Below are 13,293 nucleotides of genomic sequence, written 5' to 3' on the forward strand. Positions count from 1 at the left end.
GTCTCGCCTTATACTCGAGTCGGCTTATACTCAAGTATATACGGTATTTAAAATTGGGTGGCTAAAGCTTTATTCAATCTGAAGAGAGGCAAGAAGAGCACTTCACAAGTTGACTCTGGTATACTGAACGGAATTTATGAGACAGATTCATGTGATGCTCAGAACCTCTTTTGTAAATTACACCAAATATGGTAAGAGGCTGAGGGATCAGACCCCCATCCCTTTAAAATATCTGTGCATATTAAAATAGGTGGGGTGTCGAACAAGCAATCACAGCCACCATCTTCACTTTTTTTGGCATCCTCTTCCAGCAGATACCCGCTTTCATTTTACCTTTTGCTTTTTATCTTGGCAGATGGGTATTTATGCAAATACTGAGCTTTGGGACAGAGGATTATTTCCAAATGAAGTGCTTTAAAAAATAGAATGGGTATCTGACCTGTATTGTGGCCTAAATGAAGCCAGAGGGAATCTTGGCTAGAAAGTTGATGTTAGTGGATGATACTTTGCTTTCCAACTGGTCAGTTTTTCATTGGGAAAGAAAGTCAGGAGGTCAAACTGTTGGTTGAATGTCGAAGGGGATGGACAATGTCATATTCGTGACATTGTATAATATAATTCATTTATTGTATTGCATCGCAGCACAGCGCATTGCATATTGACCTTTTTATTTAGAGAGCCAGTTTGGTCCAGTGGTTAAGGTACTGGACTAGAAACTAAGAGACTGTGAGTTCTAGTGCTGCCTTAGCCATGAAAGCCAGCTGGGTAATTTTGAGACAGTCACTCTCTTTCAGCCCAACCCACCTCACAGGGTTGTTGTTGAGGGAAAATAGGAAGAGGAAGGAATATTATGTATGCCCATCGTAATAAATCTAATAAATAAATAAATAAATAAAAAGTCAGCCAAAGTCCTACAGAGAATCAGGGAGTCTGGTTACCAGAGGTATAAGTGGCAAAGTGTCTTTTAATATAGTAATATTATTATGCCAGTCAAACACAGAGGCGAGGCACTCGGCACATTGCCACGCTTCTTGGAATGGAAATGTGGTAAATGAACAGAAATAGAAGCAAAGTATTTAACACCCTCATTAGATTAAAAGATGGGTATGAATGCCAATTGCCAGATATCTGAATCTGGACTACATCGTGGAAAGTGGATCTGAATGGTCTGCTTTGAGACAAATAAATAATTTTCCAGCCTTTAGAGTTGTCAGTCACTTTTATGTGAATGATTTAAAGGAACCATCTGTCAAAAATTTCTCTCACTGAAACGCCGATGAAATAATCCAGCTTGGAAAAGCACCTGCGCTTTTTTAAAAAAAAAACATGGGCAGAAATCAGTGTTGTGGATCAACCATTGATCATTCATTATTGTTCTTATTTCGAATCATGGAGACAGTGAGGTGGATTGTACAGATTTCTTGATATATACTGCAGCTGTGTTGTGAATTGTTTCATAGGGAATATTTGTTTGTTTGAAATACATTTTAATTTTCTAAAAAATACTTAGAAATATACATACTACCCTTTACAAATGAAGTATCTCAGGTACCTTCCATAAAATGAGATACAGGCTAAAACAGTGATGGTGAACCTTTTAGAGACCGAGTGCCCAAAATGAAACCGAAACCCACTTATGTATTGTCAGGTGCCAGGCGGGCATGGCCCATTGGGTGGGTGTGGCCCATTGGGTGGGTGTGGTGCATTGGGTGGGCATGGCCGCAGTGGTAACGGCAGACTGGGTGGGACTAAAACGTTCAATCAATCAACTCCAACTTTGCAAGATCTTTTTTTCCTGCGAGAACTTGATTGATTGAAACTTTTTTTTTCTTGCACACGGCAGTGGAGGCCTAAAGTGAAAAGGTTTTATAAAACCCAGCTGAAGGCCTAGGACTGGGGCGACAGTGTGTGTGCCCACAGAGAGGGCTGTGCGTGCCACCTGTGGCACGCGTGCCATAGGTTCACTACCACGGGGCTAAAACATCTACATATGAAGCTATATCAAATAATTAAAATATCATCTCAGCACATGATTGATATTAGAATGTGTTTAATCATTTAAGAAAAACTGGATATACTTTTTTTTCTTTTATAAATTATTGCTAGCAAAATAAAGCCCACATTGTTTCATATTTGTTATTGAACTAACGTCTCTGATTCTGAAATGGCTATTTCCCTGCTTCAGGGATAACATATAATGAGGATATTAGAATCATTTAGCATGAATATCAGCAGCAAAGCAAAAAAAGTTAAGTGCTTGTGTTGAAGTTAAGTGGAGTGCCATTACCTTATCATGGAAGAGGAGGGTGAAAGCAGATCATTTAACTGAAATTATAATATGAGAAATATGCTTTCTTGTTTCATATCCTTTCACTGGGAGATCCTGTAGTTAGAAAATATAAACAGTTTCCCTCTGACTGCAAACCTAGTTACATTCGGCCTAACTGTGCACATGAATCTACTATATACAATATAGTATAGTGCAATATTCTATTGTGACAGTATAAAGCAAAGAAAGTATTTTTATATCTTATACTGTTAACTAAACTTGGATCTATGCAGGACACCTCATAATTGGGAAAACAATTCTGAATAAATTATAAAGGTAAACAAAAGTCGTTAGAATGGCAGCATAGCATTTTCAAACCAAACAAAAATCAGTTATACTTTGTCCCTGATTTTATTACTTCTCTGGCAATGGGGAGCAAGAGGTAACAGGATGTTGATATCAAGTTTGTTTTGTTACACTATTTTATCAGCACGCAGGGTTAATGAGAAGTGGTAGAAAAGAGATGTTAATTAATCAAATAAGTTGTCCACCACAGTAAACTATATACCATTGAATTCTAGAATACATTTTAGAACTCCTATTAAAACTGGAATCCAGGTAGAAGGGAACTCAAGTAGACCAAATTAAAGTACATAATTGGATTTACTTATCCCTAGGGGTATTCATTGCTTAAGAATAACTAATTCAACATTGGGAGGCATGAGATAGAGATCAATTGCAAGATGCATTATTAAGATGGCCTATAGTCTGCACAATGTGCAGGAAACCAACAAACAAAAAAAGTGCCATTTTGCTAAACAGATGGCTTTTTAGTTGCTTCCGGCTAAGAACATGTGGATGCTTGCAGACTTCTTTTTGCTTCAGTGTGCAGCTGCATCAAACAGAGAGCACCCAAAACTTGGCAGAATTCAGTGCAGCTTTCTCTCACTTGCTCTTCCACTCTGTTGTGCCAAAGATAGCAAGTGCATTTTTGGTGGAAGCATTTTCAGTCTGTTGTCCCTGGAGAAACAACAGTTTCATTCAGTTATTCAAAGGGAACAGTCAGCTGATTTTGACCCTGTTTTCTTTATATGCAGTGACTCTGCTTCTGATCCTACCAGCTTCTAAAATGATGATTGACTGAAGATTTTGTCTTACTCCTTGTGCACACTCCAAAGTCTATTAAATGTTGGGAAAGTAATGCATATTTTTGGGTTAGTCTAGGCTTTCTATGAAATTCTCTGTGGAGAAATTCATTCATACAGAAATTCAGAGCAACAATGAATGGAAAACGGCTGTAAACTCAGGAAATGTGCAGCAGGCTCTTCCTTCCCACATTGGGGGAGGGGGCATGGGGAATTCTGAGAGTTGAAGTCCACTCATCTTAATGTGCTGAAGCTGAGAAACATTGCATTAGACAGCCAAAGGATGCCTACGCAAACAGCAAGATAATGAATAACAGCTTCAAATGCAAGCATGTATACAGACCAAAGATTTCATTGGCTAATTTACTTACCTACAATAGATGAGAGAGAGAGAGAGAGAGAGAGAGAGAGAGAGAGAGAGAGAGAGAGAGAGAGAGAGAGAGAGAGGGAGAGGGAGGGAGGGAGAGAGAGAGAGAGATATTACTGACAGTAAACCCCCTAAAAGGTAAAGGTTCCCCCGCACATATGTGCTAGTCATTTCCGACTCTAGGGGCCAGTGCTCATCTCCGTTTCAAAGCCAAAGAGCCAGCGCTTGTCTGAGGACGTCTCCATGGTCATGTGGCCGGCATGACTAGACACCAAAGGCGCACGGAACACTGTTACCTTCCCACCATAGTGGTCCCTACGTGCTTTCGAACTGCTAGGTTGGCAAAAGCTGGGACGAGTAACAGGTGCTCACTCTGTTACGCAGCACTCGGGATTTGACCCACCAAACTGCCGACCTTCTGATTGACAAGCTCAGTGTCCAATAGCAATAGCACCTAGACTTATATAGTGCTTTACAGCCCTCCCTAAGCAATTTACAGTCAGCATATTGCCTCCAAAAATCTGATTCTTATTTTACCAACCTTGGAAGGGTGGAAGGCTGAGTCAACCTTGAGCTAGCGAGAATTGAACTCTTGGCAGTGAGCAATGTGTTAGCCTGCAATACTGCATTCTAACCACTGCACCACCTTACTAAACATGGTTCTTATTATGTACCAAAGAAGGTGGAAGGAAAAATTTGCCTGATCATCCCCATCATGTCTTCTCCAGCTCCCCAGAAAAACTTTACACCAAAAGAAACAAATATTTGCAAGATGTAAAAGGAAGCCGATCAACCAAGAGGGAAAAATAAAGAATATCTAGAAGAGAAAGAAAATGAAATTGCCTTAACATGTAAACAAAGAAAAAATGAAGAAGAGAAACACTTTCTTAATTTCCAGCAAAACAGAGAACTAAGCAATGTTCAAACGGGGTGGGGAGGGGGCAATGCTGAAGTTCTCTGAGACTGGTGGTCAGATAAGGTGTAATGCAGAGCCAAGAAAACATTCAGGGATCAGGCAATAAATCCAATAAGCTTTAGGCAAGACAGAGACTGTAGGTGGAAAGAGTTGATGGTTAAGACAGAGTTGATGGTAATGGGAGAGGTAAGTGCGTCCTGGCTAAAAGCCGAAAGAGTTGAAGGAAGGAGCTGAACCGTGTGCAGGAACTCTCTTGAGAGTCAATGGAAGTTTAAAAGGAAGTGTTCCTAAAGCTTCAATGCAAATTTGTGGTCTGCGAGCATAAGGAATTAATCAGGATCAGTGAGCTAGATCAGAAATGAGTCCTCTCAGAGGTGAAGTAAACGTTCTAGGCCATAAACAGATTATTTGTGTTCAGGTGTGCTGGTTGAGCAACATACTCAGGCAATCCTAAGCAAATCAACACAGAAATAAATAAAATGCTTTCTTCCCACCCTTTTAATAAACATCCTTATTTATTATGTTAAAAATTACAGTCTAGTGACAATTTAAGAGAATCTGGAGACATGCAGTACACCAGGGGGCCCCAATCCCTGGTCCAAGGACTGGTACTGGGCCATGGCAAGCCAGCAACCAGTCCTCACAAACAAGCAAAGGCCCATCCGCGGGATGCAGGCAGCACACAAAAACATGCACCCTCCAGTCCTCTCTCCACGGAACCGGTCCCTGGTGCCCAAATGGTTGGGGACCTCTGCAGTACACATTTCATTTTCCCTTCTCCTATTATGGGTTGGAAACAAATTTAAAAACCATCAGGATGGCCATTTAATTTGAAATAAGAAAAGCTTTACAATACCCTTGGCTGTCCCTTAAAGGTCCTTTATATCTGCTGCTGACTAACTGCTGCAGTGGTCCCCAGGAGACACCTTAAGGCCTATATTAGAGTGATCAATAAGATCTTCTTAAATGGATGAGAGCTTTCTAATTCACTTCATTTCTTATATACTGTGGAGGTATGCTAAGAGATCTGCTTCCTTATTCTATGATAAATATATGGTTTTATCTTGATCATGATAGCATTTTTTTCTACCTGAGTTTCCAGCTTTCAGAATCGTATTATTAGCTATGTTCAATATATTATCTATCTATCTATCTATCTATCTATCTATCTATCTATCTATCTATCTATCTATCTATCTATCTAAAACCTTGTGAGATTATTCTGATTTTTCTTTAACTCAGAATCCTACTGCTTTCCAGTCTGAATCAGGAAAGATAAATATTTGAGTCAAAGACCTTATAGAACAAAATTGAATTCACTTATCCCTCAATATTATTTTTATACTTCCGTTCCATCTCATCCTCTTCCATTCTAGTTTATTGCACCTATTTTTCTATGCAGTATATTATTACTGGTATATGAAGTCGCAATGGCTCAGCAGGTAAGAGCTGGGCTTGTCAGCTAGAAAGTTATCAACCCAGGTTCGAGACCCAAGCGCTCCATGATGGGGTGAGCTCCTGTTACATGCCCCAGCATGGGTCCACCTAGCAGTTCGAAAACATGCAAATGTGAGTAGATAAATATGTACCACTTCAGTGGAAAGGTATCAGTGTTCTGTGCACCTCAGCACATAGTCATGCCTATTACATGACCACAGAAGTATCTTTGGACAATGCTGGCTCCCTTGGCTAAGAAATGAGATGAGCATGAGCACAACTGGATAGAGGAAACATTTACCTTTACCTTTATACTACTATATACTATTATGCACTGTTTACTTAATGATTTATTGTTTTAGGTGTGTGTTATGTATGTGTTTCACTTTGAGAGCAGGCAACTAAATTTCATTTTTTATGTGTGCCATTGTGCCCACAGTAAAAAAGTGACAATAAAGATTATCTTATCTTACCTTACCTTACCTTACCTTACCTTACCTTACCTTATCTTATCTTATCTTATCTTATCTTATCTTATCTATCAAATTTCTATACTTCTCATCTCACCAAGGCAACTCTGAACAGTTTACAATAAAATCATATGGTAATATAAAGAGCATAGTTTGAAAATAGAGATTAAAAAAGAATTAAAAACAACATATCTTAAATTTGTTGAGATTGAGAAATACTGCTTTAGTGTGTCAGTAGTCAGAGAACACACAAAAAAATGTTTTCTGGCTTGTGGACATGCCAGCAACTAAGTCATAGTATATCTTCAGAAGATGAATATATCACCTCTATGGTACAAAAAACATTGTCAGTGCTGCTTGGCTCAACCTCATATCCTTTATGACTTCCAGAGCTGTTTTTATCTCCAGATATAGACCTTCTAAATGTAGCAGGAAGAGTGTATAATCTCAGAAGTATTACTATTAGGCAAGATGTGGATTACAAATTCCAATTAAAATAATCAATTCTACATGGAAAATCAGTTTGATTCCATGTTTCCAAAAGATTTGATTCTCATGAGCAAATAACTGTATCTAATAGGATTTCTGATTGATTCAAGAAAAGCATTTTCCATGTCCAAACCAATTTAGAGACCCCCGTTTGCCTAACAAGTTAAGATTCTGAGTTGAATTCCCAAATCACACAGCTCTAGCTATTAGCATGTACTTTAATATACCTCATTGGGTGGTTGTTCAGAATAAATAAAGATGGGATTATCCTTTGTATCATTTCTTCCATTCAGAAAGAGTGAAGAAACAATCACATGTATTCTCCCATTTTAATAAGCAGAAATGCTTTTAAGTATTTGGAATTCAAGAATACTTAGGAATGAAAGACAATTCAAAGAACGTAAGTATTAGAAGTCCCTAAGGTAAATTGCAACATGACAGACAATAAATAATCATAAAATATGGGGCAAAAATCCAACATGTCATTTTCAATCACATTCAAACTCACAGCAAAATCTCAGTTTACAGACAAAATAATTCACCACCTGTCTTCTTTGTAAGCATTTTGGAACAAAAAAAAATCAACATTTTTCAGTTTCCTGCCTTTGGATGAGCAGAGAGAGAAATATTATATGATACTTGGTTTACATTTCAGTCATTTGCATATGAAAAGGAAATCCGTTTCCAAAGGAGTTTTGGCAAGGGCATATAAAAACAATTGAGATTGATTTGCAAGGGGAGTGTGGATAAATTCATGAAGGGCTAGGCTTTTAATAGTCAAAATCCATTGGAGTAGGACAGCTATAATAAATTCAAATATATAAATAAATAAGATTTTATGACTATTTAGATCACTTTTGAGTCACACTTAACTTGCTGCCTATAGGATAGGTCAATTCCTATTCCTGAGATTCAAGGTGTTGGTAGTGACCTATAAAGCCCTAAATGGCTTGGGTCCAGATTATCTAAGGGAACACCTGCTGCCGGCATCAACTTCCCATCGTCCTGTGTGCTCCCACAGGGAGGGCCTTCTCAGGGTACCGCCGGTTAAGGAATGGCGGCGGGTTATTCCCAGGGGAAGGGCGTTCTCTGTGGGCGCGCCGACCCTATGGAACCAACTTCCCATGGAACTCAGGACTGCCCCCAACCTTCACTCATTTCGCTGGGACTTGAAAACCTGGTTCTTTGAGCTGTTTGGCCCAGACTGAGGGGTTTTAACTAATTTAATTTAATTGGGTTTTAGTTTAATTTCAGTGTCTGTAATTTAATTATAGTTTTTAACTGCTTTTAATTTTTGTATGCTATGTATTTTAATTCTCCCTGTAAACCGCCCTGAGTCCTACGGGAATAGGGCGGTATATAAATTTAAATAATAAATAAATAAATAAATAATAAATTGTTAGAATAAAAAGGTGGTTTGCCATTTTGGTGGAGAAATGTTCACCGGGGATAAGGTCCAACACTCGCCCAAAAGCTGGAAAGATGAAACCTCTGGTCCTGATGACCAACCCAGATTGAATTCTGTAACATTTTCCTGGGACACATATATTTGCCTACATTCATAATTATTTTTTAACTTCCCAGTTTAGCCTGGGAAGAGACTATTTCCAAATAGTCTCTCATCCTATTACTGTACTACCTAGTCCGCAAACAGCATATCTTTTGAGATTCTCCAAAAGTCATCTAGAAGCAGTAAGTTGCCTCCTGATTACAGACAGCATAAAAACTACATACAAGCAATTGGGGAAAACAAGTGAAGTTTTGTCCATGTTTATAAATTTCTCAAACTATTGGATTTGCCACAAGATAACACAGAATGCAAGACCAGATACACCTTTAATCTAATAGTATAGCTGGTCTTCTATTCCTAAAATCAAATTTATGTTTCATTTTACATACTTGGGCAAATGTTCAAATATAGAAATTCATGCATACATTTTCAGCTATCAGGCATCACTATGCAAAATCTACAAATAAAAGTATAAAATAATTCAGATAAAGTAATTTCAGACAATGAAATTATGGCTTGAGGTTAAAAAAGTAAAGGAAATAAAGCTAAATGTAGTTCACATCCACATATTCTGTATACCTTTTAGTTCTTGCAAATTATTTATGATGCTACTGTGTCCATATCCTGCTTCATGGATTAGTTTTTGTTCTTTAAGTTTCTCACCTTTCATCAGTTCCAACCATGACTTTCTTAATCCCTTCTTCCTCTTGACTCATTCGCTCTCACTTCATATATTTCTCTTGTGTTTCAGTCGTCATTTTTTTCTCTCTCTCTCTCTCCCCCACAACATATTCCTTTTGCACCTCACTATGTTATTCAATCATTATTTGGCATTCATTTGGTATGAAATGGGTGGCAAATAAATTCAATAAATAAATAAAATAAAATCCATTTATTCTTGAGTCCATCTTTATTTTTCAACACTGACTTTTAAGTAACCCATTTCCCACTGCATCCACCTGATCTTTATGTTTTACTCTCTTACTCACCTCTCACTTCCATATAACAAAATGAGGAAAAGTACGCTTCTGTTGAGGTGGCAAGAGCCATGCCCCAATAAAACACATGAGTTGCATTCACTCCCAAATCTAAAAGATACCTCTTCATACATGTGAAATGCTTAAACCTGCCCTCGTGAGAAAACATTCACGGCAAGCAAAACTGACCCTGAGTGGCAACAGGAGGAGGACTCAAACAGAAACTAGAGGCTTAGTAAACCAAATTTGTATACGTACTCATCATATCTCAAAGAGAGCATAGCTAGCATGCTATTCTAGTAGGAAGGAATAAACTCACCAGATGAGTTTATCCAAAATATTCCAATGCCATGCTTTAATTTATACTAAAATCAGCAATTGTACAATTAACTTTCTTTCTCATAATAACCTACTGAAGAGAACATATCTGGTTGGCACACCTTCTGCCTAGCAAAACGCTGCACTGAATTTTCCAAATTTTGCTATAAACACTTTTTGTACATTTTCAGTCAAAATTCTAAAATACTTTAAAATAAAGGTGCATATAGTTTGTTAAGGCATTTTTTAGCCTGTATGATTCTTTGCTGTTTAACTACATTCTTTCTGAATTTCTTTTTTTTTTAAGATGCATACTATGCAATCATTTTCCTGAATGTATTTTTCTAATCCACAGCCTCTTTCACTTTATCCTTTTCATATTTTCCATTCACTTAATTTTAGATACTTCTCTAGCACTCTCTGCCCTGTGCCAACTCTCTTTCTTCATCCTGCATTCTAGCCCAATGAAGAAGAATCTGTGATAATGATGCTATCTATTCAATAGTATCTGATTCACAATGATTCCGTGGACCAGCAATCTTCCCATTTTCTGATCTTGTATGGCTTCTTTCAGTTTTTTTGTACTCTGGTTGGTGTCAGTGTTGATGGTTTCTAACCACCATAATTTTGGCTCCCTCATTTCCTTTTACTGCTGCCCATTCTGAACATAACTGCCTTTTCCAGTGAATTTAATTGCATGACATGGCCAAATAAGTAAGACAGAATTTTGTGAATTTGCCTTCCAGTGAAATGTCTGATTTTATATGCTCCAGTTCTTGACTGTTTGTCAACTTTGCTGTCCAAAGAATACTCAGGAGACTTCCCTAACACACAGCTCAAGTGAGTTCATTTTCCTCCTTTCTTTCTTTTTTCATGGTTCAACTTTCGCAACAGTCTACGTAATAGTGTAGACTAATCTACATTGAGCTGCCAAGCTAATGTGCTTGTCTGTCCATACTTGATTCATGTTCATTATTCCAGTGTAACACAGTGCAATTCATAGCTCTATATCTGGACTGCATTCATTACTTCCATCAATCTGCATTCTTAAGAAAGTGAATCTATACATTATCCTAAACTCTAATATGTTATATTTTTCTGTCTGGGATTAGTATATTGTACTGAATCAGTCATTTTGATTTATAAACCATGTTTTATGCCTGCCTGAATGTTGCATAAAACCAATTATGGGTGGTTCAGTAGATTAGAATTAAGCAAACCTGATTTAACGCAACCTATGAAATAAGTCATTATTCCAATAGATTTTTCCATGGAGCAGAAATTGTCTCCTTTCTGCCTTTGGACATTTTCTTCTCTCTGATGGAGTCACTCCATCAACAGAAGAAAATGGTTGGATACCAGCCTAATCTGTAAACAGGAAGATATGAAAGAATCTTAGCTGTTCATTTGGCCTGGCCATTATCATTTCATTCATACATATCTTGATATTTAATCTAAAGAATTTTGATTTGTAGTAAGCCTGGGTGGATTGGTTTTCCCAAATTCTCTAAATGGATTCAAATATAACAGTAGAGTGATCTAAACTGAACTGTCTAATTACAGGTGAAACTCGAAAAATTAGAATATCGTGCAAAAGTTCATTTATTTCAGTAATGCAACTTAAAAGGGGAAACTAATATATGAGATAGACTCATTACATGCAAAGCAAGATAGTTCAAGCCGTGATTTGTCACAATTGTGATGATTATGACTTACAGCTCATGAAAACCCCAAATCCACAATCTCAGAAAATTAGAATATTGTGAAAAGGTGCAATATTCTAGGCTCAAAGTGTCACATTCTAATCAGCTAATTAAGCCATAACACCTGCAAAGGGTTCCTGAACCTTTAAATGGTCTCTCAGTCTGGTTCAATAGGAATCACAATCATGGGGAAGACTGCTGACCTGACAGTTGTGCAGGAAACCATCATTGACACCTTCCCTAAGGAGGGAAAGCCTCAAAAGGTAATTGCAAAAAAAGTTGGATGTTACCAAAGTGCTGTATCAAAGCACATTAATAGAAAGTTATGTGGAAGGGAAAAGTGTGGAAGAAAAAGGTGCACAAGCAGCAGGGATGACCGCAGCCTGGAGAGGATTGTCAGGAAAAGGCCATTCAAAAGTGTTGGGGACTTTCACAAGGAGTGGACTGAGGCTGGAGTCAGTGAATCAAGAGCCACCACACACAGACGGATCCTGGACGTGGGCTTCAAATGTTGTATGCCTCTTGTCAAGCCGCTCCTGAACAACAAACAACTTCAGAAGCATCTTACCTGGGCTAAAGAAAAACAGAGCTGGTCTGTTGCTCAGTGGTCCAAAGTCCTCTTTTCTGATGAGAGCAACTTTTGCATCTCATTTGGAAACCAAGGACCCAGAGTCTGGAGGAAGAATGGAGAGGCACACACTGCAAGATGCTTGAAGTTTGGTGTGAAGTTTCCACAGTCTGCGTTGATTTGGGGAGCCATGTCATCTGCTGGTGTTGGTCCACTGTGCTTCATTAAGTCCAGGGTCAACGCAGCCATCTACCAGGAGATTTTGGAGCACTTCATGCTTCCTTCCTCAGATGAGCTTTATGGGGATGCTGACTTCATTTTCCAGCAGGACTTGGCACCTGCCCACACTGCCAAAAGCACCAAAACCTGGTTCAATGACCGTGGGATTACTGTGCTTGATTGGCCAGCAAACTTGCCTGACCTGAGCCCCATAGAGAATCTATGGGGCATTGCCAAGAGAAAGATGAGAGACATGAGACCGAACAATGCAGAAGAGCTGAAGTCCGCTATTGAAGCATCCTGGTCTTCCATAACTCCTCAGCAGTGCCACAGGCTGATAGCTTCCATGCCACGCCTCATTGAGGCAGTAATTGCTGCAGAAGGGGCCCAAACCAGGTACTGAGTACATATGCATGCTTATACTTTTCAGAGGTCCGATATTGTTCTATGTACACTCCTTGTTTTATTGATTACATGTAATATTCTAATTTTCTGAGATTGTGGATTTGGGGTTTTCATGAGCTGTAAGCCATAATCATCACAATTATGACAAATCACGGCTTGAACTATCTTGCTTTGCATGTAATGAGTCTATCTCATATATTAGTTTCCCCTTTTAAGTTGCATTACTGAAATAAATGAACTTTTGCACGATATTCTAATTTTTTGAGTTTTACCTGTAAATGAAATTTATTTAGTTCAAATCATTGATTCAAATCTAAGGGTCAGATCAATTTGAAAGGGTCAAGTTGAAATTCTGATTCAGTTTGGACAAAAAATCTTCACCCTAGCAGAACACCCTTGTTATTTTTGAATCAATTTAACATATCAGAGTGTTGAAGCATTAAGCCTATAGAATTGAGATCTGTGCACCATAATAGATATTTCAGTATAGCTGAACATAA

General features: G+C 38.3%; 1 protein-coding gene across 1 annotated transcript in view; it reads right to left on the minus strand.

Annotated features, from left to right (window-relative positions):
* The window catches only part of LOC308663638 (uncharacterized protein), a 153,177-nt gene that overhangs the window by 2,188 nt on the left and 137,696 nt on the right, over positions 1-13,293 (minus strand). The gene's annotated exons all lie outside the window — the stretch shown is intronic.

Source organism: Vipera berus (assembly GCF_964194415.1).
Source record: "Vipera berus genome assembly, chromosome: 2".
Lineage (NCBI taxonomy): Eukaryota > Metazoa > Chordata > Lepidosauria > Squamata > Viperidae > Vipera > Vipera berus.